This window comes from Electrophorus electricus, chromosome 15, assembly GCF_041902795.1.
Source record: "Electrophorus electricus isolate QZ-2024a chromosome 15, ASM4190279v1, whole genome shotgun sequence".
Taxonomy (NCBI): domain Eukaryota; kingdom Metazoa; phylum Chordata; class Actinopteri; order Gymnotiformes; family Gymnotidae; genus Electrophorus; species Electrophorus electricus.
The window spans coordinates 25,294,985-25,307,062 of NC_137511.1; the positions used below are offsets into that span (position 1 = coordinate 25,294,985).

The 12,078-nt window shown below is 39.0% G+C and overlaps 1 non-coding gene across 1 annotated transcript; it reads right to left on the bottom strand.

The window, feature by feature from the left end:
- Nucleotides 1-8,009: 8,009 nt before the first annotated feature.
- Nucleotides 8,010-8,091, bottom strand: trnas-cga (transfer RNA serine (anticodon CGA)). Its single transcript has one exon. It is a non-coding gene; the product is annotated as a tRNA-Ser (tRNA).
- Between the last annotated feature and the right edge of the window lie 3,987 nt (nucleotides 8,092-12,078).

Sequence of the window (12,078 nt, forward strand, 5' to 3'; positions counted from 1 at the left end):
CATTTCCAAGCAGTCTGTCTTCATTTATGTGTACTGACCTTTGGGAAAGTTCCTGCCTCAGATCAGACACGCGCCAAACTGCATGAACGCTTCACAACTTCTTTAATGACCATCTTAAAAAATGACCCCTATTTATAGATTTATATTCATAGATTTATATTTAGTTTTATTACACACATAGTGACGTCATAGGGCTAGACTGTGATGTCATAATACCACGTGACAGTGAAGGCACTTATATGTAGAACTGAACGAAATACTCAGAGGCACAGTTAGTTAATTTCACATACTTGTTTTATGAAAAATATTTCACAAATTTTAGAATACAAATGAATTTCAGGGCTTTATAGTTATTATAGTGAATTAGCCTCACCAGGCCTGCCATGCTAAGCTAATAGCCTGTGTTTGAGTCGTAAGCACTGAACATCAGGACACTGAGTTGGGCTTCATTCTTTCTCACTGAGACTTCATGTATAGGCAGCGCTGTACTGCCCCGTTCTCTTCCTTTTCCCCCAACTTCTTTATAAGGGTTCTTTTACTTGTCTGCTGGACTCCTTCATACTCATCTTCTTCCATAATTACTGCCTGCAATCTATATATAATAGGCTGTAATAAGCAATAACAGATTTTTCTCCAACTTCTTCATAATGGATCTTTCACATGTCTACACCCTGTGACACACACTGGCTTTCATCACTGTTACTGTATGATGATATAAACACTGTACATATGGTCAATGTCACACTTTAGGCATGCGCACACACACACAGAAAGACACACGGCCACACGCGCACACACACACACACACACACACACACACACACACACACACACAGACAGCCGCACAAACGCACAAGCCCTTTACTTTAATATCCTGTATGCAGGCATGTCACCTTCTATTCCACCAAGCACAGAAGTAGCATCGTATTCACAACATGACAAATATAAGTGCTTTGGAAATTCATCATAATATTTATCCCTTACTTTCTTTCTTTGAAAGGTAGACTGGAAGATATGCAGATGTACAAGTAGCTGGGCGGGATTACTGTCACACTGCTACAAACATCAAAGTTTGTTTTCGGTTGCCAAATCTTCCAAAAGTCTTATCTATTCTAGTTCCTATTATAAAGTTTGTGTTCCCAAAACGATTACTTATAGCTGCCCTTGTGCAGACCTTGGTAGCCCTGCTTGTCAGTGGGTTCAGTAAGACTTTTATAAATGGTTCCTTGCTACTAGAAGTAATCTCAGCCAGACTAACAGGCATGGAATTCATGCAGTGTTACAGTTTGCTTCCATGACATCAGGAATAATGCTCCTATTTCAGACAAGCAAGTTGCCAAGAATGCCTTGAGATCTTTTTCCAATTTTGCCCATATTTGTCCAAGTTTGGAGTTTGAATGGATGGAGCTTGAGGGCTGTTTCCAGCTGTGTCAGACTCCACTGCACTTACTCGTCATCCATCATCCAATAGACTCCCACATCTAATCCTGCTTTTTCTCTTTCGGGTATCTTTCTGAGTCTCTTAAGTTCGCTCTCTCATTCACTCAACAAAATATCACCCATCAACTCTCGGTTTCTGTTTCCATTCTTCTTCATCTTTCATTCTCCCTCTCTGTCCCTCTCCCTTCATTTGTCTCCCCATTTTCTCTCTTCCCTTTCTCTCTCTCTCTCTCTCTCTCTCTCTCTCTCTCTCCCTCTCTCTCTCCCTCTCCCTCTCCCTCTCCCTCTCTCTGTGTCTCTCTTGCTCAGGGTGTTCTGGGAATGAGAGGTTGTTCTGGACACTTGAGGACTTTTTATGAGAACACAAACACACACACATTCAGTTCAATTCAATTGTGCCAAAGCTTTAGTGAAGAAATTACTGCTAACAATGATAGTAAGTACAACAATAATATAACTACAACAACTCCTATTACCAATAAACAATAATAATATTATAATAATATAGGGGGTAAATATAGGCAATGGTGTGGCAATTTGGCTGAAATCCAATTTGTCTTTTACTCAGGATATTGTGTTTAGTAAGGAATTTCAGAAATCTAGAATTTAAAATGCTACACTACACATTATCTTCCCCAGGTTACTGTTCACACAGATGCCTCTGTAATTCTTAGTGTCGAATTTATCTCCGGATTTAAAGATTGGTGCTATTAATCCTTGGTTTCAGATTTCAGGGAAAAAAACCTCCATTCATGTTAAACAGTTTTAGAATAGCCAAATGAAATTTAGAGCTTGAAAAGTTTATCATTTTATTTAGTACAATGTCAGGCCCTCATGCCTTCTTTGATTTTAGTTTGTTAATTTTCTCCTGAAGTTTCTGCTGAGTAATTGAGAAGTCTAATGCGTTTTGATTAGCCAATTGTAGCACCTCCAGTTTTTGCTTTATAGGATTTTGTTGAAGATTTGCATTTGATTCTACTGTCTGGAAGAGAGTTTGGAAATGGTTTGTCCAAATGTCCCCATTTTGCATTTCCAGTTCTTCCTGATCTCTTTTTTAAGTTTATTCCACTTGTCCAAAATTGACCAATTATCTTTTTTTAGGTTTGGTTTTTGATGCACCCTTTTGTTTTAATGTTGGTTTTGCTGGTGTCTTTTCTAAGAACACATTTAGATGTTTTACTGCCAGATTGAGTCTTGTATACTTTGAACACATGTGGTGTCCAGAAAGGCATCTAAAAGTATTTGAATTTAGGCAGTACTGATTTCTTTCTGGAATTGTTCTGGAATTGTTGGGCCCATCTGTATGGTCACCTAGTGTTGTACAGCTTACTGGGCTGTGCGAGTGCAGTGTTAGTCTCTGTCCTATTCATGAACACAGCAATCTGGCTGTGATCAGACAGAGGGGTTTGTGGTTTAGCAATGAATGCACTGAGAGAGAAATGGTCTAAATTTGTTATTACATAATCTACTGTACTATTCCCAAGAGGTGAGCACAACATGTATCTTCTTAAGGAGTCCCCCCATGTCCTACCATTGACGACATACAGACCCAGACTTTGACAGAGCTGCAGAAGTTCTTTTCCATTTTTCTTGATTACATTATCATGGTTGTTTCTGTGGGGTTAAAAATAATTGTTATTAATACAAGATAATTTGTTTGTATTCTATTATATAAATTATTTTTTGTACAAATCCATTGCAATATTTGTTTGATGTCACACATCTCAATAGAATTGGGTGGTGTTTTGGTGGCTTCAACACTGTGGGGCATGGTCCTGGTACAGATTTGATGATCTGGGGGTGTGGTCAGGCTGATGTTGGGCATGGTTCTGGTACAGAGGCGCTGATGTGGGGTGTGGTCTGGCTGCTGTGAGGCATGGTCCTGGTAAAGAGATGATGATCTGGAGGTGTATTCAGGCTGCTGTGGGGGGTGGTCCTTGTACAATTTGATTTGTTTATTTTATAGAGCTTCCAATATTGCATATATGAACCTGGAGTTTGGTACCCCATTACTCCAAATTCCTACAGTAAAAATGACTATAAATCATGCCATGGGTACAAGAGGATGTCTACTTCAAGAATTTCATACAGGGATCGGATAGCAGTTTGATTTGTGTATTCAAGTAGTGATATATAGTGAACCGAATAGACATTTAAGAGGATTTTGCCATCCCATGACTCCAAAGTCCTACACTAAAAACATTTCAACATCATATTTTGAATATGTTGAAAAGTGTTCCCCAAGAATGAGAGTGAGAAGCATGGAAATATTTTGCACTCAAGTACACAGAATACACTATAAATTGGTACAATCAATACGCTTTGGCTCTGTAGATGCTTTCGTGTTTAATAATCTGGGTGAGCAAAATTGAAAAAGAAAGGGACATTTGACATCAAAATAATGTACTTTTCTCTATTTAATTTTTAGCTATTTTCACATGCCAGTATATAATAATAACATATAAACACCCCTTTCCAGATCACTAGAGCAGGCTGGTCTATCATTTTCTATATCTCTGATTTACAACATCATCTTCATTATCTATATACCTAAAACACATTATCTATAATTCTATATGTCCTAATGAGCCAAACTTACAGACCTTGAAATGTTCAAAACCTCCTGTAAGTAATTTATCAAACCTCAAATCTCTGTGAACTGTTGTGCACTTGGGTCCTTTTCTCCATTTTCTCTGGGTGGCTTACACTGTTTTTACAACTCTCTCATACAAAGGGACCTGAGTTTTGTTCCATCACTAAGGGAACCTAATGGTACACCAAACTTTGAATCCTACATTTAGGTATGTATCAACAATCTAAATTTGTCTCTATGCAAAACTGTAGGTTTCGGTGAAGAACCCTAACCCTAACCCTGTTTGCTATACCAGCTAGCTAGACGATCATAAAAATGTCTTGGAAAAGTCCTCAAAAATAATCGCTAGTGGGAAGCCTGTCTTTGTTATGTACATGACAAATAAACTGACTGAGCAGAGTACTTTATGCTGGCTAACATATAATAAAAACCCTACTGCAGACCATTTAAGTTGTTATATAGTTGAATGAACTATATCACTGTCTGTTGTGAACTAGTGACAGGTCCTGTGTCGGGTCCTGGTTAAAGGAGTGTTACCAACTGCTTTCAAACCACACTCGAAAAATGTGGAACAGCAAAGAAAAAAATATAGAGAAAACTAAAATCAGCAGTGTTATGCCACTAGTGTTATGGAAAAAAATGATAATACTTTAGTGTTATGGAAAACTGAGTGAAGTGAACGATGGATATGACCTGTACAGATCAGCCATGACCAAGCGGAGGCACTCTGTGGCACCTGCTTCACCAGCCCAGAAAAACATCAACAAAGACACCAAACTGCTCCAGGACATCAAGCTGGCAGAGTGGAGAAACTTCATGTCTGGTTTCACAGCACTTCACTGGGATGCTAAACAAGGAAACAGTGAAATGATGCGCAAGATCCTTCTTCTTTCACAGCAAGGTAGGCCAGGGGTTGATGTAAACACCAAGAGCTACGAGGGCTACACCCCACTACACATCGCTGCTATTCACAGGCCCGAATCAGTCCTGAGTGTTCTGGTGCGTGATTATGGTGCCAACAGCAACATACGTGACAACAGTGGCAAAAAGCCCTATCACTACCTACACAAGGACGCCTCACCCAAGGTGAGAGAGATGCTCGGAGACCCTCACACTGGGAATTACAAGCCCTTAAGCCATGAGCAGCACTTTTCTGATCTGCCCAAAAGGTTCAGCACTTTGAGTAAACTATTTCAGTCCAAGCACTGAAACACACTCAGATGCAGACCAAGATTCCACTCAGCCTTGCAGCAGCTTGACCAGCCTTGACCAAGATGAGGACATCAAAGACTATACATTCATTTCCAGAACATTCCCCTACAATTAATGAACTTCCCCATTGAAATAGCATATTCTCAAACAGACATTTTCTCTAACTTGTCTTTCACTCTGATTTTGATTCTGTGATCAGAACCTTAAGATGTGAATTAACTAATTTGCACATGTGTATGTGTATTCAAGAGCATGAGTGTGTGTATATAGTGTAAGGAATAGACATTTAAGAGGATTTTTCCATCCCATTACTCCAAATTTCTACAGTAGAAATGACTGCAAATCACATCATGAGTAGAAGAGTACGTGAACTTCCAGAATCTATTGAAGTGATCCGATAACAATTTGATTTGTGTATTTTATAAAGCTTCAAGTAGTGATAAATATTGAACCAAGTAGACATTTAAGAGTATTTTACCATCCTACTACCTTTTAAGAAGTGCACAATTTTCTTTCATGCACAGTGGATCTGCAAGAATTATGCTGAAAATAAGATCTAACCCAGTTAGCAATTTTCCTAAACCCATGATGTTGGCCATATAAAGAACTGAGCTCTGACCCACAAGAAAAAGTGAATGATGCCCAAATCTGGCCAATAATCTGAACAAATCTGTATCATAACACAGTCAAACTTCCAAAAGGAGTGAGCCAAGTGCAAATGAACCTTTCTGTGCCTCACACAGCAATGTAGTCTACGTGACACACAGGTATATGCCGTATTTTGCATTTGTACAAGAATTTGAAAAGAAATACACTGACATTGTAAAAAACACATCGACAATGTTAAAAGAGGAGAATGAAGACTGGATCAACATCACCAGAATATGTTTAAAAACCTTTTTGTTGCAGTTAAACTGATCCAGAATATTTCAAAACCTGTGAAGGACTAAATCTCAGTCAGTATCTTTAAATAAACATCTGCCAGTCGTCATTAAAGTAGATTAGATTAGATTTTTCTACATAGATGAATAAATACAATAGCAAAATGACTTGAAGGGTAGTACTTGGTAACTGTCCATCTTGAATTTGGATTGTATTTATTCATTTGTGACTTGTCTTGGGACTTGAGTGTAAAGTCTTGAGATGTACTTGTTACATTCACATTGTAACAGTGGCGACATTATCTCTAAGCAGACATGACAAAACATGCATACCATCAAGGCCAAGACTGAAGAGCATGGAAAGATTTTGTCAATTTCATAAACTACATCAAATGCTTTGCTGGTGTCAAATATTGTAACGACATTAAATATGGTGACTTGACAATTACGTGAAGGGTAGTGCTTGATAACTGTCCATCTTGACTTTGGATTGTAGATTTTCTCTCTTGACTTGTCTCAGGACTACAGTGTCAATTCTTGAGATGTATTTGTTACATTTACATTTACATTTACGGCATTTAGCAGACACTCTTATCCAGTGCAACTTACAAAAGTGCTTTGTCATTTACTCATAGAATACACCCTAGCCATTACAGTAGGTTAGAGTCCAATATACCAATGATCTAGAATACTGTAGAAATAGAGGGATCACTGCTGTTGCCAAGAAGTACAAAATGCATAAGGTCTATCTTAAACAATGATAAGTGCAATAAACAATAAGTACTAAAGTTTGTTAGACAACATCAGTATAATAAATAATACCCTACAATAAGTGCTAATTTACTTAGTCAATATAGGAGCAGGGTCATTTGTCATTTAAATATTCCATGAATAGATGGGTCTTTAGTCTGTGGTTGAAGACTTCAAGGAACTCTGCTGTCAGGACAGCAAGTGGAAGTTCATTTCAACATCTATGAGCCAGGACAGAAAAGAGTCTCAATGCTCGTTTTCCATGAGACTTGGAGCATGGAATTTCAAGCCGAGCCATACTTGAGGTTTGAAGCACTTGAGGTATGAGTCGGGCTTTGACCATTGACTCCCTGTATCAAGGGGCTGGCCCATTTTTGGCTTTGTAGGTGAGCATCAAGATTTTAAATCTGATGTGTGCAGCTACTGGAAGCAAACGAAGGGAGCGCAGCAGCAGGGTAACGTGTGAACTTTGGAAGAATGAAGACGAGTCATGCTGCTGCTACTACTGCTGTTACTTGCAAGTACATCATCTTGTTAGTGACTTTTGGTGGGTGGGCACTGGAGTAAACAGTGTAATAAATAAAGTGTTATAGTTAAAGAGAAAAGATGGTGCTGTCCCTGGAATGCTGGTACAAGAAAAGCATAGGAAAACACCACTGCAATTTGCATGTGAGAAATAGTCTTCCAGAATTTTCACTGAGCTAAGATGAATGTCCAATAGTTGAAGAGTTTTTACATGCCCTTGACATCACGGAGGTAAGAAGGATGTGCTTTCTCCACTACATGAAACAAGACACTGCTATGTGGCAGGTAGATCGTTCAGGAAAGGGTCTGGGAGTGCAAGCTCTCCACACTGGTGGCATGATGTCTCTGCAGAAATCACTTCAAATAAGCAACTAAATTCTCTATTCTGCAAAAGACCACATTGGAGCTTGACACCAACACATTAATCCCTGGGTCATCACAACTTATCGACAAAGCAGCTATTTCTGCTTCAATTCCTAGGACTCCTACAGTTTCACTGGCACAAAGTTGCAAATGGAATGGCAAGCATATGCAAAAGGAGAACTACAGGACACTCTGAATTTATTCTTCCAGCAAAGCCATCAGGAGAAAAACATCTGATTCCATCACGCTGCAAGCAGGAGTCGAACCTGCGCGGGGAACCCCCATTGGATTTCGAGTCCAACGCCTTAACCTCTCGGCCATCGCAGCTGTTACATGCTTTGGGCACTTTGGGGTTAAGTCTTAGGACTTCTTCAGGCTCAATTATGAGTCCCCATATATCATTGATTCAGGACTGCAAATGGCCTGAGATGCAAATTCAAAGACAGTAATCTCCCGAATGGTCTACTCACTATTTTAGCAAACTAATGTCAATTCCAGGTGAACAGGTGCCCAAAAGCTTGTCAGAGTATTAGACTGATCCGCTACTTAAAACACTACCGTGGCCTCCAAGGTTTCCCACGTGAAGACGTGGGACGGATCAAGGTGGCTAAGCATTTTTGCATGAACACTCTTTTTGTTTTTAAAAAATCACACCTAGCTGATGAAGGTGTCATGTAAACCATTCACTGGAATGGACATGTGAGCAGAAATCTAAGTCAACAAAGTTGAAACTTGCACATTGGAAATAGAGTAGTGCAGGACATCGCTTGACCTAAGTTCAATGTTGACTAGACAGTGCAGCTCAGTACATTTATTTGCAATAGAATAATCAGACATATTGCAAACAGAGTCAAAGCCAAATTTGATAAAAGTGCTGCATATGACATAACTCATAGTTTAGACCATTCTCGTGTTTATCACACAGGGATAGCCAAAATGCTTTGAATATTTTGCATTTTTACAAGAATTCAAAAAGAAATACAAATCATAAGCCAGCACACCGACATTGTTAAAAGAGGAAAATGAAGACTGGGTCAACATCACCAGAATGTGTTTAAAAAACTTTCTGTTGTATGTGCACTGATTCAAAATACTTCAAAACCTGTGGGATGCATACATCTCAGTCAGTTTCTTTTAACACACATGTATCTGTCCTTGTTAGTATAGTAAATAGTATCTCTGCCTCTCAGGCAGAAATTCTTGGGTTGATTCCCTGACAGGGAGTCTTCCTATTCTTAGTGCACTGCAGACAAACTGGTGACTTGGTACTCTTTTTAGGAATGATAACATCGAATCCTACACCCACAGTTGCTCTTGATTTTTCTACATAGATGAATCAAGACACTAGCACATTGTGGATCAATAATTTGATAAAGCACCTGGGAGAGAATTTGGTGCCCAGTAGCGACATTATCTCTAAGCAGACATGACAAAACATGCATACCATCAAGGCCAAGACTGAAGAGCATGAAAAGATTTTGTCAATTTCATAAACTACATCAAATGCTTTGCTGGTGTCAAATATTGTAACAACATTAAACATGGTGACTTGACAATTACGTGAAGGGTAGTGCTTGGTAACTGTCCATCTTGACTTTGGATTGTACATTTTCACTCTTGACTTGTCTCGGGACTACAGTGTCAAGTCTTGACATGTATTTGTTACATTTACAATTTACATTTAAGGCATTTAGCAGACACTTTTATCCAGTGTGGCTTACAAAAGGGTTTTATCATTTACTCATAGAATACACCCTAGCCATTACAGTAGGTTAGAGTCCAATATCCCAATGATCTAGAATACTCTAGAAATAAAAGGATCACTGCTGTTACCTAGAAGTACAAAATGCATAAGGACTAAAGTTTGTTAGACAACATCAGTGTAATAAAAAATACCCTACAATAAGTGTTAATTTAGTTAGTCAATATAGGAGCAGGGTCATTTGTCAGATTCCATGAACAGATGGGTCTTTAGTCTGTGTTTGAAGACTGCAAGGAACTCTGCTGTCAGGACAGTAAGTGGAAGTTGATTTCACCATCTGTGAGTCTCAATGCTTGTCTTCCATGAGACTTGGAGCATGGAATTTCAAGCCGAGCCATACTTGAGGTTCAAGGCCCTTGAGGTATGAATCGGGCTTTGACCACTGACTCAATATATCAAGGGCCTGGCCCATTTTTGGCTTTGTAGGGGAGCATCAAGATTTTAAATCTGATGTGTGCAGCTACTGGAAGCAAACGAAGGGAGCGCAGCAGCAGGGTAACCCGTGTGAACTTTGGAAGATTGAAGACGAGTCATGCTGCTGCTACTACTGCTGTTACTTGCAAGTACATCATCTTGTTAGTGACTTGTGGTGGGTGGGCACTGGAGGGCACAGTGTAATAGATAAAGTGTTATAGTTATAGTTAAAGAGAAAAGATGGTGCTGTCCCTGGAATGCTGGTACATGACATGGAAGAGAGGTTTTTACATGCCCTTGACATCACGCAGGTAAGAAGGATGTGCTTTCTCCACTACATGAAACAAGACACTGCTATGTGGCAGGTAGATCGTTCAGGAAAGGGTCTGGGAGTGCAAGCTTTCCCCACTGGAGGATTGGTGCTGTATACCAAGTTCAATTGTCATCTTGGAGAACAGGTGTAACATAAAGTTCATGCCTTGGTCAGATTGTATAACTTTGGGCAATCCAAAGGTAGTGCAGAATTTAATAACAGCTCTTCGATTTTAGGGATCGAAGGGGAATAGCCTCAGGGTACGTGGTGGCAGCACACATTATAGTCAATAGGTAGCAATGACCAGAACGGGTCTTTGGCAAAGGGCCCACACAATCAACCAACACCTTTTCAAAGGGCTCACCAACTGCTGGAATGGGGCACAGAGGAACAGACGGAATGACCTGATTTGGTTTTCACTGCATGTAAGGCATGAACGGCAGTGTCCAACATCACTTCTAATCGATGGCCAAACGAAATGTTGTAGAATTTGTTGTTTTGTCTTTTTTCTGATACCTAGGTGTCCAGACAGGGGATGGTCATGTGCTAGTGATAATATGTGTATTTGGTATGATGCTGGAACAACTACCTGGGCTACAGAGTTCCACTCCTCATCAGAGTGAGATTGACTCCATATCCTGAATACAACACCACCTCAAATGAAATACATGCGCCAATAACCTATCGGTTTGTTTTGTCACGATTCTAATTTTCTAGTAGACATCCATAGGTCAAATATATTTATCAGTTACTAAAATTTAATCTGTGTATTGGAATACTTTTAAAATATACATCAGTAAGGTAATGTACATGAACCCATGTTTTCTGATTGTTTTTGGATAACAGAAAAATGGTTTGTCACGTGCATCCTTGACTCAGTCTATCTGTTACAGAACCAAAATTTTTAGACAATTCCAATAGCCATTATCGTGAAAAAACCTCGTCAGCCAGGATGATTTTGCATGTAGCTGTTTAATACAATCATATAGTGTAGTTGTTTGTTTGATTATAAAGGATGATCTCATAATAATCTTATCTACATATTCTTATACATTTACATAGTAGCAATCACTCATATACTCAAATTCCATATGATACATAGAAAAAGTCCACCTCATCTATTTTAGTTTTTACCTGATCAATAATCCAAAAATATATATAAATAACAGCACCCTCTAGCGATGAACCTCAATTATTTCAAGCTAAATATAAAGTATAGCTAGGATAAGTTAGCGCTATCTTGCAGCTAGAACAAAATATTCTCAAATTAATTTATGCGTCATGGCACGCGGCTGAGTTAAAAATGAAACACAAATAAGTCAAATTAAATTGACCCACCTGCAACAAGTTCAGCAACCACATTTAATTTCACTGAATGGTCAGCTAGCCAGCCTATACAAAACAGGTTATTGTTAGAAATTCTGCATGTGTGATTCACTTAGCTTTACATCTCAGATTGCTTATAATGATATACTAATGTATCCACATTAGAAATAATTGGTGAAATCCACCACAAAAGATGAGACTCAACATAATAAATAATGAGACAAACCTTGGGATATGACGTGGATATGAACCTACCCAAAGCAGCTATGTCTCGCTCTGCTCTATATAAGGGGCTGGAGACTTTCTGACCAGCAGGTTGCGCTGAACCCATTTTGCAGGCATTTCACAACTTTATCATTTTCAACACTGTGACATTGTTTTAGGTAATCTGTGTTCTACATATTCAAAAGAAGCACACTTGGAAGTAAGAATGGCTTCTTCTTTGGTGAAAATCTCCTTGTTAAAGAACCTTTTTTTTTTCTACTGCATTGTTGTATGT